This window comes from Myotis yumanensis, unplaced genomic scaffold (genome assembly GCF_028538775.1).
Source record: "Myotis yumanensis isolate MYYU_CA2020_CCGP unplaced genomic scaffold, mMyoYum1.0.hap1 SCAF_16, whole genome shotgun sequence".
In the NCBI taxonomy this organism is placed as follows: domain Eukaryota; kingdom Metazoa; phylum Chordata; class Mammalia; order Chiroptera; family Vespertilionidae; genus Myotis; species Myotis yumanensis.
Window position 1 is genome coordinate 50,095,455 of NW_027223767.1, and position 10,579 is coordinate 50,106,033.

Here is a 10,579-nt window from a genome sequence, read left to right on the forward strand (position 1 = left end):
GAATCATTGATCAGCTGCATCCTGCATGTCCCCTATTGGGGATTGAGCCCGCAACTCGGGCATGTGCCCTGACCAGAATTGAAACCAGACTCTTCAGTCCACAGGCCGACACTCTATCCACTGGGCCACACCAGCCAGGGCTATTTGTTCTTTTTCAATCCACTCTAGTTATTATCCTAATTGTTGCTCCCATTTTCCCATCTTTGGCCAGTGGGTCCTATTCACGTTGGCACATGAATCCTTTTAATAAAATGACTAGTTTGCTTGCTTTCTGGTCTGACAAGATGTTCTAGGCTCATTACAGTTTTTAAAACAGGTTCACTGAGATATAATAGACGTACAGTTGACTGCATGCATTCAGAGAGAGCAGTTTTATGTTTTGACGTGTGGTGCACACCCCCGCGAGATAGTGAGCATACATCCATGCTCCCAAAGAGTCCTCATGCCCCTTTGCAACCCCTCCCTCTTGCCCTCTCTTCTCCCTCCCCCTCCCCAGGCAATCTCTGATCTGCTCTCAGTCATGATGGGTTAGTTTGCATTTTATAGAATTTTATATATGGAATCATGCATGATGTCCTTTTGCCTGGCTTTTCCCCCTCAGCATAACTATCAATAATTAAAAAAAAAAAAAAAAGGTTAAGGTGGTCCACAGTGAGCAGAACCTGGTACCAAAATTTAATTTCCTGAAAAGTGTCCCCACAGTGCCCTTCAGGGCCCCCTTTGTTCTGGGTCATTTCTCTTGTCTCTCTGCTTGAAGACGGCCTTATTTCCCCAGCCTTTGTGCTCCATCTCTATTTCCCATTAGTTTTGTGGGCTGACCACTAACCTCTCTCTTCAGCTATAGAAATCGTTGGGTCTGTTTTGTTCTCCTGGCCCAGAACAAGCCCACAGAAGAGCCAGCAGGGCTTCTGGCTGCAGGCTGATTGCAGAGTGAGTTAGACTCAGAGGACCACAGGCCATCAGAGCTGGGAAGACTCGTGGCCAGGGGCCACGGCCCAGAGCGACTAGGCGATGCGTCCAAGGTCCCCATGGTCAGATGGCAAATTGGTGGCCGAGCTGAGAGGAGAGGAATGGCAGGTGCCAGTTCTCCTGGGCTTACCCCTGGTTCTAGTTTTTGCATATCTGAAATCTGGTCATTTCATTTTAAGTTAAATATTCTAAGCTAATCATATCATGTGAAAAGAGAAACAGGAAAATAACGGTTCCTGTCAGGTTAGGGAAGTGAATCCTCCTGTGACCTCATCAACACTTACCCTAAACAGGCCTATTAAAAGCTCCTTTGGACTTCCCCCACCTCCTCGCTCCTCGGGGGAGTAAATACCTCGTGGCCTTGACAAACAGAGTTGGCCTTCATCAGCTGCCCAAGGGGATGATCTTTTCCAGCAGAGGCAGGAGACTCTCTTGCTGCCCGAGTGGGTGGTCAGCCATGCCACCCGGCAGAGGCCCGAGAGCCAGGAGGTGACTTGCTGTGGCTCTTTGGTGAGACAGTTTCTCTGGGCTGCAGCCTCTCCATCTGTAAAGATAAAGGGTTGAACTACAGGGTGTCCATGCCTTGCTGCCTCTGTACCTCCACAGGTATGTTTTTAGTAAACACTGCAAGGGTTCTCACATGCAGATTAGGCCCCACTGGCGTGGCTCAGTGGTTGAGCGTCAACCTATGAACCAGGAGGTCATGGTTTGATTCCTGGTCAAGGCACATGCCCAGGTTGCAGGCTCCATCCCCAGTAGGGGGCATGCAGGAGGCAGCCGATCGATGATTCTCTCTCATCATAGATGTTTCTATCTCTCTCTCCCCCTCCCTTCCTCTCTGAAATCAATGAAAGTATCTATACTAATAAAAGGGTAATATGCTAATTAGACCGGATAGACTGGAAGTCTTGTGGACTTCCAGGCGTCCTTCTGGACAAAGCCATGGTGGTGGGGCCGAGGCAGAGTGGTTAGGGGCAATCAGGCAGGTAGGCAGGTGAGTGGCTAGGAGCCAGCGGTCCTGGATTCTGAGAGGGATGTCCAACTGCCGGTTTAGGCCGGATCCCTGCAGGCCTACACCGGCAGTCGGACATCCCCCAAGGGATTGGAGAGGGTGCAGGCCGGGCTGAGGCACCCCCCCCCCCCGCATGCACGAATTTTGTGCACAGGGCCTCTAGTATTTAATAAAAGTAAAAATGCAGATTAGCCCTCATCCTGACTAACCAGGTCTGGCGTGTGGCCTGGGAATAAGACTGTTGGTTGGTGGCCCCTGTTTGGAAAGACACTGAGTTGGGAACCCAGTCTCAGCTGGTCATCCAAGGCTGCCCTTGTGTCTTTCTCCTTTCTTGTGACTCAGGTGAGAGGAAGGACCTCTGTTTCCCATGATGTTTTGAGGGTCTGTACGCCCAGACACTGTTTTAGATGCTAGGGATACAGCACTGAACAAATGAGAAATTCTCTCCTGTCAGAGCTGACTTTCTTCACTTAGTAACAGGTATCAAGGCTTCCTCTGTATCTTTCCGTGGCTCAGTAGTTCATTTCTCTTTAGTGTTGAGTCATAACCCACTGTCTGGGTGTGTCACACAGTTTGTTTACCCAGTCACCTATGGAAGGACGTCTTGGGTGCTTCCACTTTTTAGCAATGGTGAATAAAGCTGCTCTAAATACGCATGTGGAGGTTTTTGTGTGGGCATAGTTTCCATCACTCTTACTTACTATTTTATTTTTAAACTCTAGGGCTTTAAGTTAGAGAAAATCATGAAAAACCAACAATTGTTGGAGGATTCTGGAGAAGTCCTGACGGCCTTCAGGCACCAAAGATAGAGGCTCCTCGGATCCAGTTCCTTTTGTGGTCCTTTCAGAATAACTCAGCAAATGACTCAAACATCAGTAAACTCACCAAGAAAAGAAAAAGAGAGAGAGAGGATTTACTGTCCAGTAACTTTCAAAAGCTGATTTCTTATGCATTTCCACTTTCTTCCGTTGCTCTCCTCAGCAGAGCCAGACGCCAGGAGGCTCTAGAGAGTCGATGTCAGGCCAATGGGAAAGGTTTCCAAGTTCACGGGAGAGGTCTCCAGGCCGCCGCCTTCTGGTTTTCAGCATTTGTTTCTCTGACCAGATCATCCACCTCACCCATCACCCCTTTCTGAGCTTTCCTGAGAAGGCGTTTCCTGCTGTGTCTCAGCGAAGCCAGTCTTCTCTCACCCCCAAATGCAGAGGGAGAGAGTGGGTGCAGCCGTATCATGAAGGAAGCGTTGGCGTGCCCCTGTCAACCACAGTCCACCTCTTCCCCCACGACTTCTGGTCCCACCAGAATCGAGGATGACTACTTCTGGCAACCTCCAATCTGGTTGTTAAGTTGAACAATAAAAAAGATGAATAACCCAATAAACAAATTAGGCGAGATATTTGAACCAACATTTCACAAGGAAAGATACAGATGGACAATAAGCAACGGGACACCATTAATCAAAAGAAAATGCAAATTAAAACCCTGATGAGACACCACCATGCACCCACCAGATGGCTGAAGTTCAAAAGACTGACACCACCAAACGGCGGCAAAGCCGTGGAGCAACCGGAACTCACACAGGGCCGGGGGGAGTGTAAATGCTACAAACGCATGGGAAAAGGTCAGGCAGCTTCTTACGAAGTTAAATATCTACACACCCATGCATCCAAGAGAACTGAAAACAGGTTTACAGAAAGATATGAATAAGAATGTTCATTGCAGCCCACGCTGGAAAGAGCTTAGCGGTTCACCAGCAGAGTACCGTGCGATGTCATGTATCCACACGATGGTCCACAGCTCAGTGACGGAAAGTCAGGAATCACTGGAACATGCCACACATGGATGTCTCAAAAACGACCATGTCTTTTGCCCCGTTACACCCTGCTCCATTCATCCAACCCTCCAAGAGCAGGATTGGGTCACCCGGTGCTTGGAGTTGAAGAGGATAAAGTGGTGATAGAAACCACCATGGAAACCCACACGGTATTGATCTTGTGAGAGAAAGCCCATGGGCTCCTGCCCCCCAGGCCCTCCAGCCTCAGCCTCAGCATCAGCACCAGCCATTCCCCTACAACTCTCTGGCCGTGGTCCTGTGGTCATGATTGTTGCTTCGAGAATTCAGCATGCGGGAGCCCGTGCACTCTGTGTATGTGTGTATATATAATTTACTGTTTCAAGCAACCATTTTAAGCATAGAATTCAGTGGCATCAATTGCATTTACAGTGTTGTGCAACCATCACTGCTGTTTCTAAAACTGTTTCATTACGCCAAACAGAAACTCTACCCATTAAGCAATAATGCCCCGTTCCCTTCTCTTCCTGGCCCCTGGTAACCGCAAATCTACTTTCTGTCTCAATGGATTTGTCTGTTGTAGCTCTTTCACATAAGTGGGACCGTGTAATCGCTGTCCTTTTGTGACTGGTTTATTTCACTGAGGATAAGGTTCTCAAGGTTCATCCACATGGTAGCATGTACTAGAACCTCATTCCTTTTTTATGGCTGAATGATATTCCACTTGCATCTATAGACTGCATTTTGTCTATGCATTCATGTCTTTTAAAAATATATATTTTATTGATTTTTTTACAGACAGGAATGGAGAGGGATAGAGAGTTCGAAACATCTATGAGAGAGAAACACCGATCAGCTGCCTCCTGCACACTCCCTGCTGGGTATGTGCCCACAACCAAGGTACATGCCCTTGACCGGAATCGAACCTGGGACCCCTCAGTCCGCAGGCCGACGTTCTATCCACTGAGCCAAATCGGTTAGGGCTATGCATTCATGTCTTGATGGACACTTGGTTGCTTTCCACCGCATAGCTATTGTGAATAATGCTGCAACAGACAGTGGCATTCAAGGACCTGTTGGAATTCTTACTTTCAGATTTTTGGGTTATATGCCCAGGAGTGGAATCATTGGATTATATCGTAATTCTCCGTTTAGCTTTTTTTTAAATTAATATATTTTATTGATTTTTTTACAGAGAGGGAAGGAGAGGGATAGAGAGTTAGAAACATCAATGAGAGAGAAACATCGATCAGCTGCCTCCTGCACACCCCCCACTGAGGATGTGCCCGTAACCAAGGTACATGCCCTTGACCGGAATCGAACCCGGAACCCTTCAGTCCGCAGGCCGACGCTCTATCCACTGAGCCAAACCGGTTAGGGCTGTTTAGCTTTTTGAGGAATCATCAAACTGGTCTCCACAGCAACTTTACATTTGCAGCAACAATGGATGAGGGTTCTAATGCCTCGCATCCCCTTGATATCTGTTATTTTCTTTCTTTTTTTTTTTAAATGCATGTGCTTTTGCATATATAATGTTCCCTTCCCCCCAGCATCTCTGCGAAGCCATTCCTGACCTCATCCAAGTGTGGTTCTCCTCTCCCGCCCTCTCCACAGCCACACATCTTGAGCTCCCAGGTAAATTTCTGATGATCTCTGTCTCCAGTACCTGGCACAGGCCCATGTTCAAAATGCTCAGTAACCTGTGGTGTGCAGGGGGCGGAAAGAACCGGTACCCGGCTCTGGCTCAGAGTGAGCTGATGTCCCTCTCGCACACCCGCCTCCACCCCCTGCAGGGATGTACAGGCAGGGAGCATGGGCGGGGAGGAGAGTTCTAGGCACAGGGGAGTTGAAGAGAGAAAGCTGTGGGGGCATCTCTGGGTGTCTTCGCTCATCTTTTGGAGAGGCACCTGCTTCGGAGGCCCCTTGAATTCTGGAGAAAAAGAGACGTCAGGGAATGTGGGGAGGGGCCGCTTGGTAGACAGGCATGAACAGTCGGGTGTCAGGATCAGACTCGGCTGCAGGAAAGTGACAGAGCCCCACAAGAACAGTGGCTGGGATCCATCAAAGCCCAGAGGAAGCCGAGCGAGTGGGCTGGTTTGGCAGCTGTCTCCACTAACTTCCCAGGGCCTCTGGCTCCCTGCAGTTCACCAGGCCACCATCCCAGGGCGTGGTCCTCACTGTCTGACCCAAACCCTCGGCTGGAATTCCAGCAACAGGGTGGAGGAAGGACTGAAGGAGAAAGGAGTTTGGGGGAGGGATTTGGAGCTGCCCCATGAGACTGGCATGGATCCTCTTGGCCAGAACCTGGTCACATGGCCACACCTAAATGCTAGAGTGGCTGAGACACCTAAATGCTAGAGTGGCTGAGACACCTAAATGCTAGAGTGGCTGAGACACCTAAATGCTAGAGTGGCTGAGACACCTAAATGCTAGAGTGGCTGAGACACCTAAATGCTACAGTGGCTGAGACACCTAAATGCTAGAGTGGCTGAGACACCTAAATGCTAGAGTGGCTGAGACACCTAAATGCTACAGTGGCTGAGACACCTAAATGCTACAGTGGCTGAGACACCTAAATGCTAGAGTGGCTGAGACACCTAAATGCTAGAGTGGCTGAGACACCTAAATGCTACAGTGGCTGAGACACCTAAATGCTACAGTGGCTGAGACACCTAAATGCTAGAGTGGCTGAGACACCTAAATGCTACAGTGGCTGAGACACCTAAATGCTAGAGTGGCTGAGACAAGTGGTCCGGGTAGCCACGGAGAGGCTAAAAGTTGAGCATCCCACTACTACAGAGCAAGAGAAGAGGAGAGGAGAAGATGGCAGCCAGCCTGTCTGCTATGGAACCAACGAAGAGAAACATGAATTGAGTAAGTACCATACTTCTTGCATTGTGCTTGATATTTTAAAAAAAATATATTTTGTTGATTTCAGAGAGGGAGAGAGAGATAGAAACATCAATGCTGAGAGAGAATCATTGATCGGCTGCCTCCTGCAGGCCCCCCACTGAGGATCAAGCCCGAAATCCGGGCATGTGCCGTTGACTGGAATTGAACTCAGGACCCTTCAGTCCGCAGGCCAACACTCTTCACTGAGCCAAACCAGCTAGGGCTGTGCTTGATATTTTAATGTATTAGTCACTTCTCCTCCAAACCCTCAGAGGCAGACGGACCTTGTATCACATCATAATGATGAGGAAACGGGTTATACAACGAGTGGGGTCCAGAGCTAGGAATCTGATCTTTGTCATGGTCCCTCCCCCACCCCAATTTATATGTTGAAGGAAAACTTTGAAGCATTCCCAAAGGAACTGAAACAGAAAAGACAGCTGTGTTCTTTCTTGGATAGGAAGACTCAACATCGTAAAGATGTCGGCTCTTCTGAGGGTGGCTCATACAATTAACATGATCAGCTGTTTGGGGTTTTGAGTCTGGGGATTGGTCAGGAAAGGTTTCTCGGAGGATGTGGGCTTGTAGAATCAGTCTCATGTCAGGGTGGGGATCAGCAGACAAGCAGAGAGGAAGCGAGACCTTGGCCTCAGATCAGAATGGCAAATGCCAGAGACACCAGGAGTTCGAGACGTGGCCCAGGCTCGGAGCGCCTGGCCTGCCAAGGTCAGAATCGGGCCCAGTCCCACTGCACTTCACAGTACACAATCACGTCTGCTCCTCAGCCAACTCGGGGACATCGGCTTGTTTTTTCAACAGCTGAACAAAGCGAGCAGAGGTGAAGGGCCCTGCCCAAGGACACCCAGCCTGGAAGAAAGCCCTGGGTCCCATGACTCCAATCTCGAGCTCTTTCTCCTATGTCACCACTCCTGAGGGTCAGGAGTCTGCCCTTTGCCCTCTAGACAATCTGGCGCTCGGCAAGGTTTCTCAGCAGAAGAGGGAAGGCGTGACAGGGCAGTTTGGGGACAATCAGGATTGGCAGGAGGCAGCAACAGGGTGGAGGACGAGGGGTCTGGATGAGGATGGCCAGAGAGGCAAGTCCCTGCAGCAGCGTTCTGGACACACCTGCCCCGGCACCAGCTGGCCCTGGTTTGCCTAGCCGGCCTCTCCTGAGTCTCCTCTGCTGCTCCCTCTTCTTTCCTCACCCCATCCTCAGGGCCTCGGGCTGGATCCCACATCCCCTCCGCCCCCCGTTCCAGGAGAGTGGAGTGTGAGGTCTCGCCTGGGGCCGTAGCTTATGGGCCACATATTGCACGATTCCATTGATATGAAATGTTCAGATCAGGCAAATCCATAGAGACAGGAAGTAGACTGGTGGTTCTGGGGCCGGTGGTGGTTGGAGGAAGTGGGAAGTGACTGATCATGGATGCCTGTGTTTTTGTTTTTGGAGATCATGAAAATGTTCCAAAATTGTGCAGCAGCTGGGGTGGCTCAGTGGTTGAGCGTCAATCCATGACCCAGGAGGTCACGTTTCCATTCCAGTCAGGGCACATGCCCAGGTTTTGGGCTTGATCCCCAGTAGGGGGCGTGCAGGAGGCAGCCGATCAATTATTCTTTCTCATCATTGATGTTTCTTTCTCTCCCTCTTCCTTCTTCAATCTGAAATAAATGTTCCAAAATTGATTGCATAGCCGTGACTAATGCTAAACCATCGCATGGTATACCTTAAGTGGGTGACTTGGTGACAAGTGAATTGTATCGCAATAAAGCCATCCTTAAAATGACCCCAAACCCCAAGCCCCCAGGGCTTCCCACTTCCAGCTCCTTCCTGAGGCGTACAGGGCCCCGCTCGTCAGCCTCTGCCCCTGCCTGAGCCAGCTCCTCCTTGGACCCCGATCTCTCTGCCCCCCTCTACATGCAGGTCTTTCTGGAACTTGCGGTGCCTCCTGCCCTGCATGCGTCCCTCCCTCTCCACGGAGCGACCATCCTGTTCAGTGTCTAGCTCTCTGTTTATGCATAACTGTCTGGTCTTCCCCAACCTCGAGACAGGTGGGAGCCGCTGCTGAATGTTCCCCAACTCCTACACTCCTCTTCATCGTGCCAGTCCTCCCACCGAGGCATTATCTGGCTGCCTTCCCCAGCAGACAGCCAGGCTGGGCTGCCGGCACCATGGGCCTCATTTGTAGCAGCGCCTGGGACAGACTTTTCTTTCCTCAGGTGATGGGTAAGCCCCCGGATGTCCCAGGCACTCGTCCAGCTGAGAGGGATGCAACCCTGAGCGAGTTCCTGCCCCCAGGAGCTTACAGTCTGGTGGGGAAGGTGGGCAGCATGAGCGCCCCCAGTGAGGCGGCGAGGAGGGCTGTGCAGAAAGGCAGAGCTGGAGGCCAGGCGACAACTGATCACATGTAGGCAGGGCTTCTCTGCGTGGGGCCTGAGCAGAGGCCTGAGCCAAGCACGTGACCTTCTCAACAAGCACCTGCCCAGTGACTGAACAAGGACACGGGGTCAAAATAATAAGGGCAGTGGGGCCGGGCTCCAGGAGCCGCCACCTCGGCTACCAGACCGTTGGCCTCGTGCCTCTTCCGTGAATTTTCGATCACGATGAGCAATTCCATTTCCTTCCCCCAAACTAACGTTTTCAGCTGGGCCTCTCAGGGCCTCTCTTGCTGCCTGGTTTCCGGTGTGGCCCTGGGACGTCAGGGAGGGGTGGTGCTGTGACTAAGAGCTCACCCCGCGATGAGCTGGTGGCTCCCCTGCTCTCCTGCAGCCAGCCAGCAGCAGGAGAAAGCGGAGGCCCAGCCAGGCCCAGAAGTGGCGCGTATGACGCGGATTCCACAGGAGGTTGGCACAGCTCCTCGCTCCCCTGAGCGAGCACCTTGCACCTCCCCCAGGCTCCCCCGGTCTCTCCTGTGCACCCCTAAGTCAGCTTTCATCCTGCTGCTCACCGCCCGGGCCTGTGGAACCCTCTGTGTCGGCAGGGGGCGTGGGCACTGCTCGGCCTGGGCTCCAAGCCCCACCAACCCACCTGGACTCTTCCTCATTGCAGGGGACACCGTGCTCCTCCCCACCACACCCCTCTGCCAACACTGTGCCGCCTGCCGCGTGGGCTGGGTCTCCGTGTTCTATTCAAACCAATCTCCCCCGAGACCTGGTCCAGTCCCATCTGCTTCACACTCCCCCCACCGACTGCCAACCACACTGCTTGTCTGGAATTCGCTCCCATCAGCTCGCACACCAACACACCCGTCACCACCGGAGAACGCACGGTACCGTGTACAGAAGCCTGGCGTGGGCTAAACAGAAAAGGGGGCGCCGTACCCTTTGACTCCCCGGCACAGGAAGGGGTTAGGGGAGGAGTAAGGGAAGGGGTCAGCCCTTCACCCTTTGGCTTCAGACCTGAGGGCACTTGGCCTGGCTCGGGCGCTTATGCCACATGGGGTCCGGGAGGGAGGCAGCCCCTGTGGGAGGCTATTCAGACCCAGAGGCCACCTGGGGTGACTGCCTTCTAAACCCGACTTCTGACCAGGGCACGGAGCCAGGCACTCCTTGCCTTGCTCGCTTCGCTTTGCCGAGCTCCACAGACCCTCCACCAGCAAAAAGCCCGTGCCTGGCTTGACTGTGTGGGCTGGGCTTCCAAGCCCACACCTCCGAGGTCGCCTGTATTAACCAGTAAGACTCCTTGGAGACCCGAGGCCAGTGTTGCTTGCTGGCTGGGCCAGAACCAAGTCTTGAAAGGCGGTCCCAGGAGTCTCTCTCTGGCCTGGATACTGTGAGCCTTTTAAGCCAACGCCATCAGCTTTGGAAGAGGTGCTTGGAATGCTCTGAGTAGCGAGTGGGGTCACCGCCACCTTTTACTGTTCACGAGTCAGTGCTGCTGGTACAGATGGCACTTACTTCCTGACAGCGGGGGGGGGGGG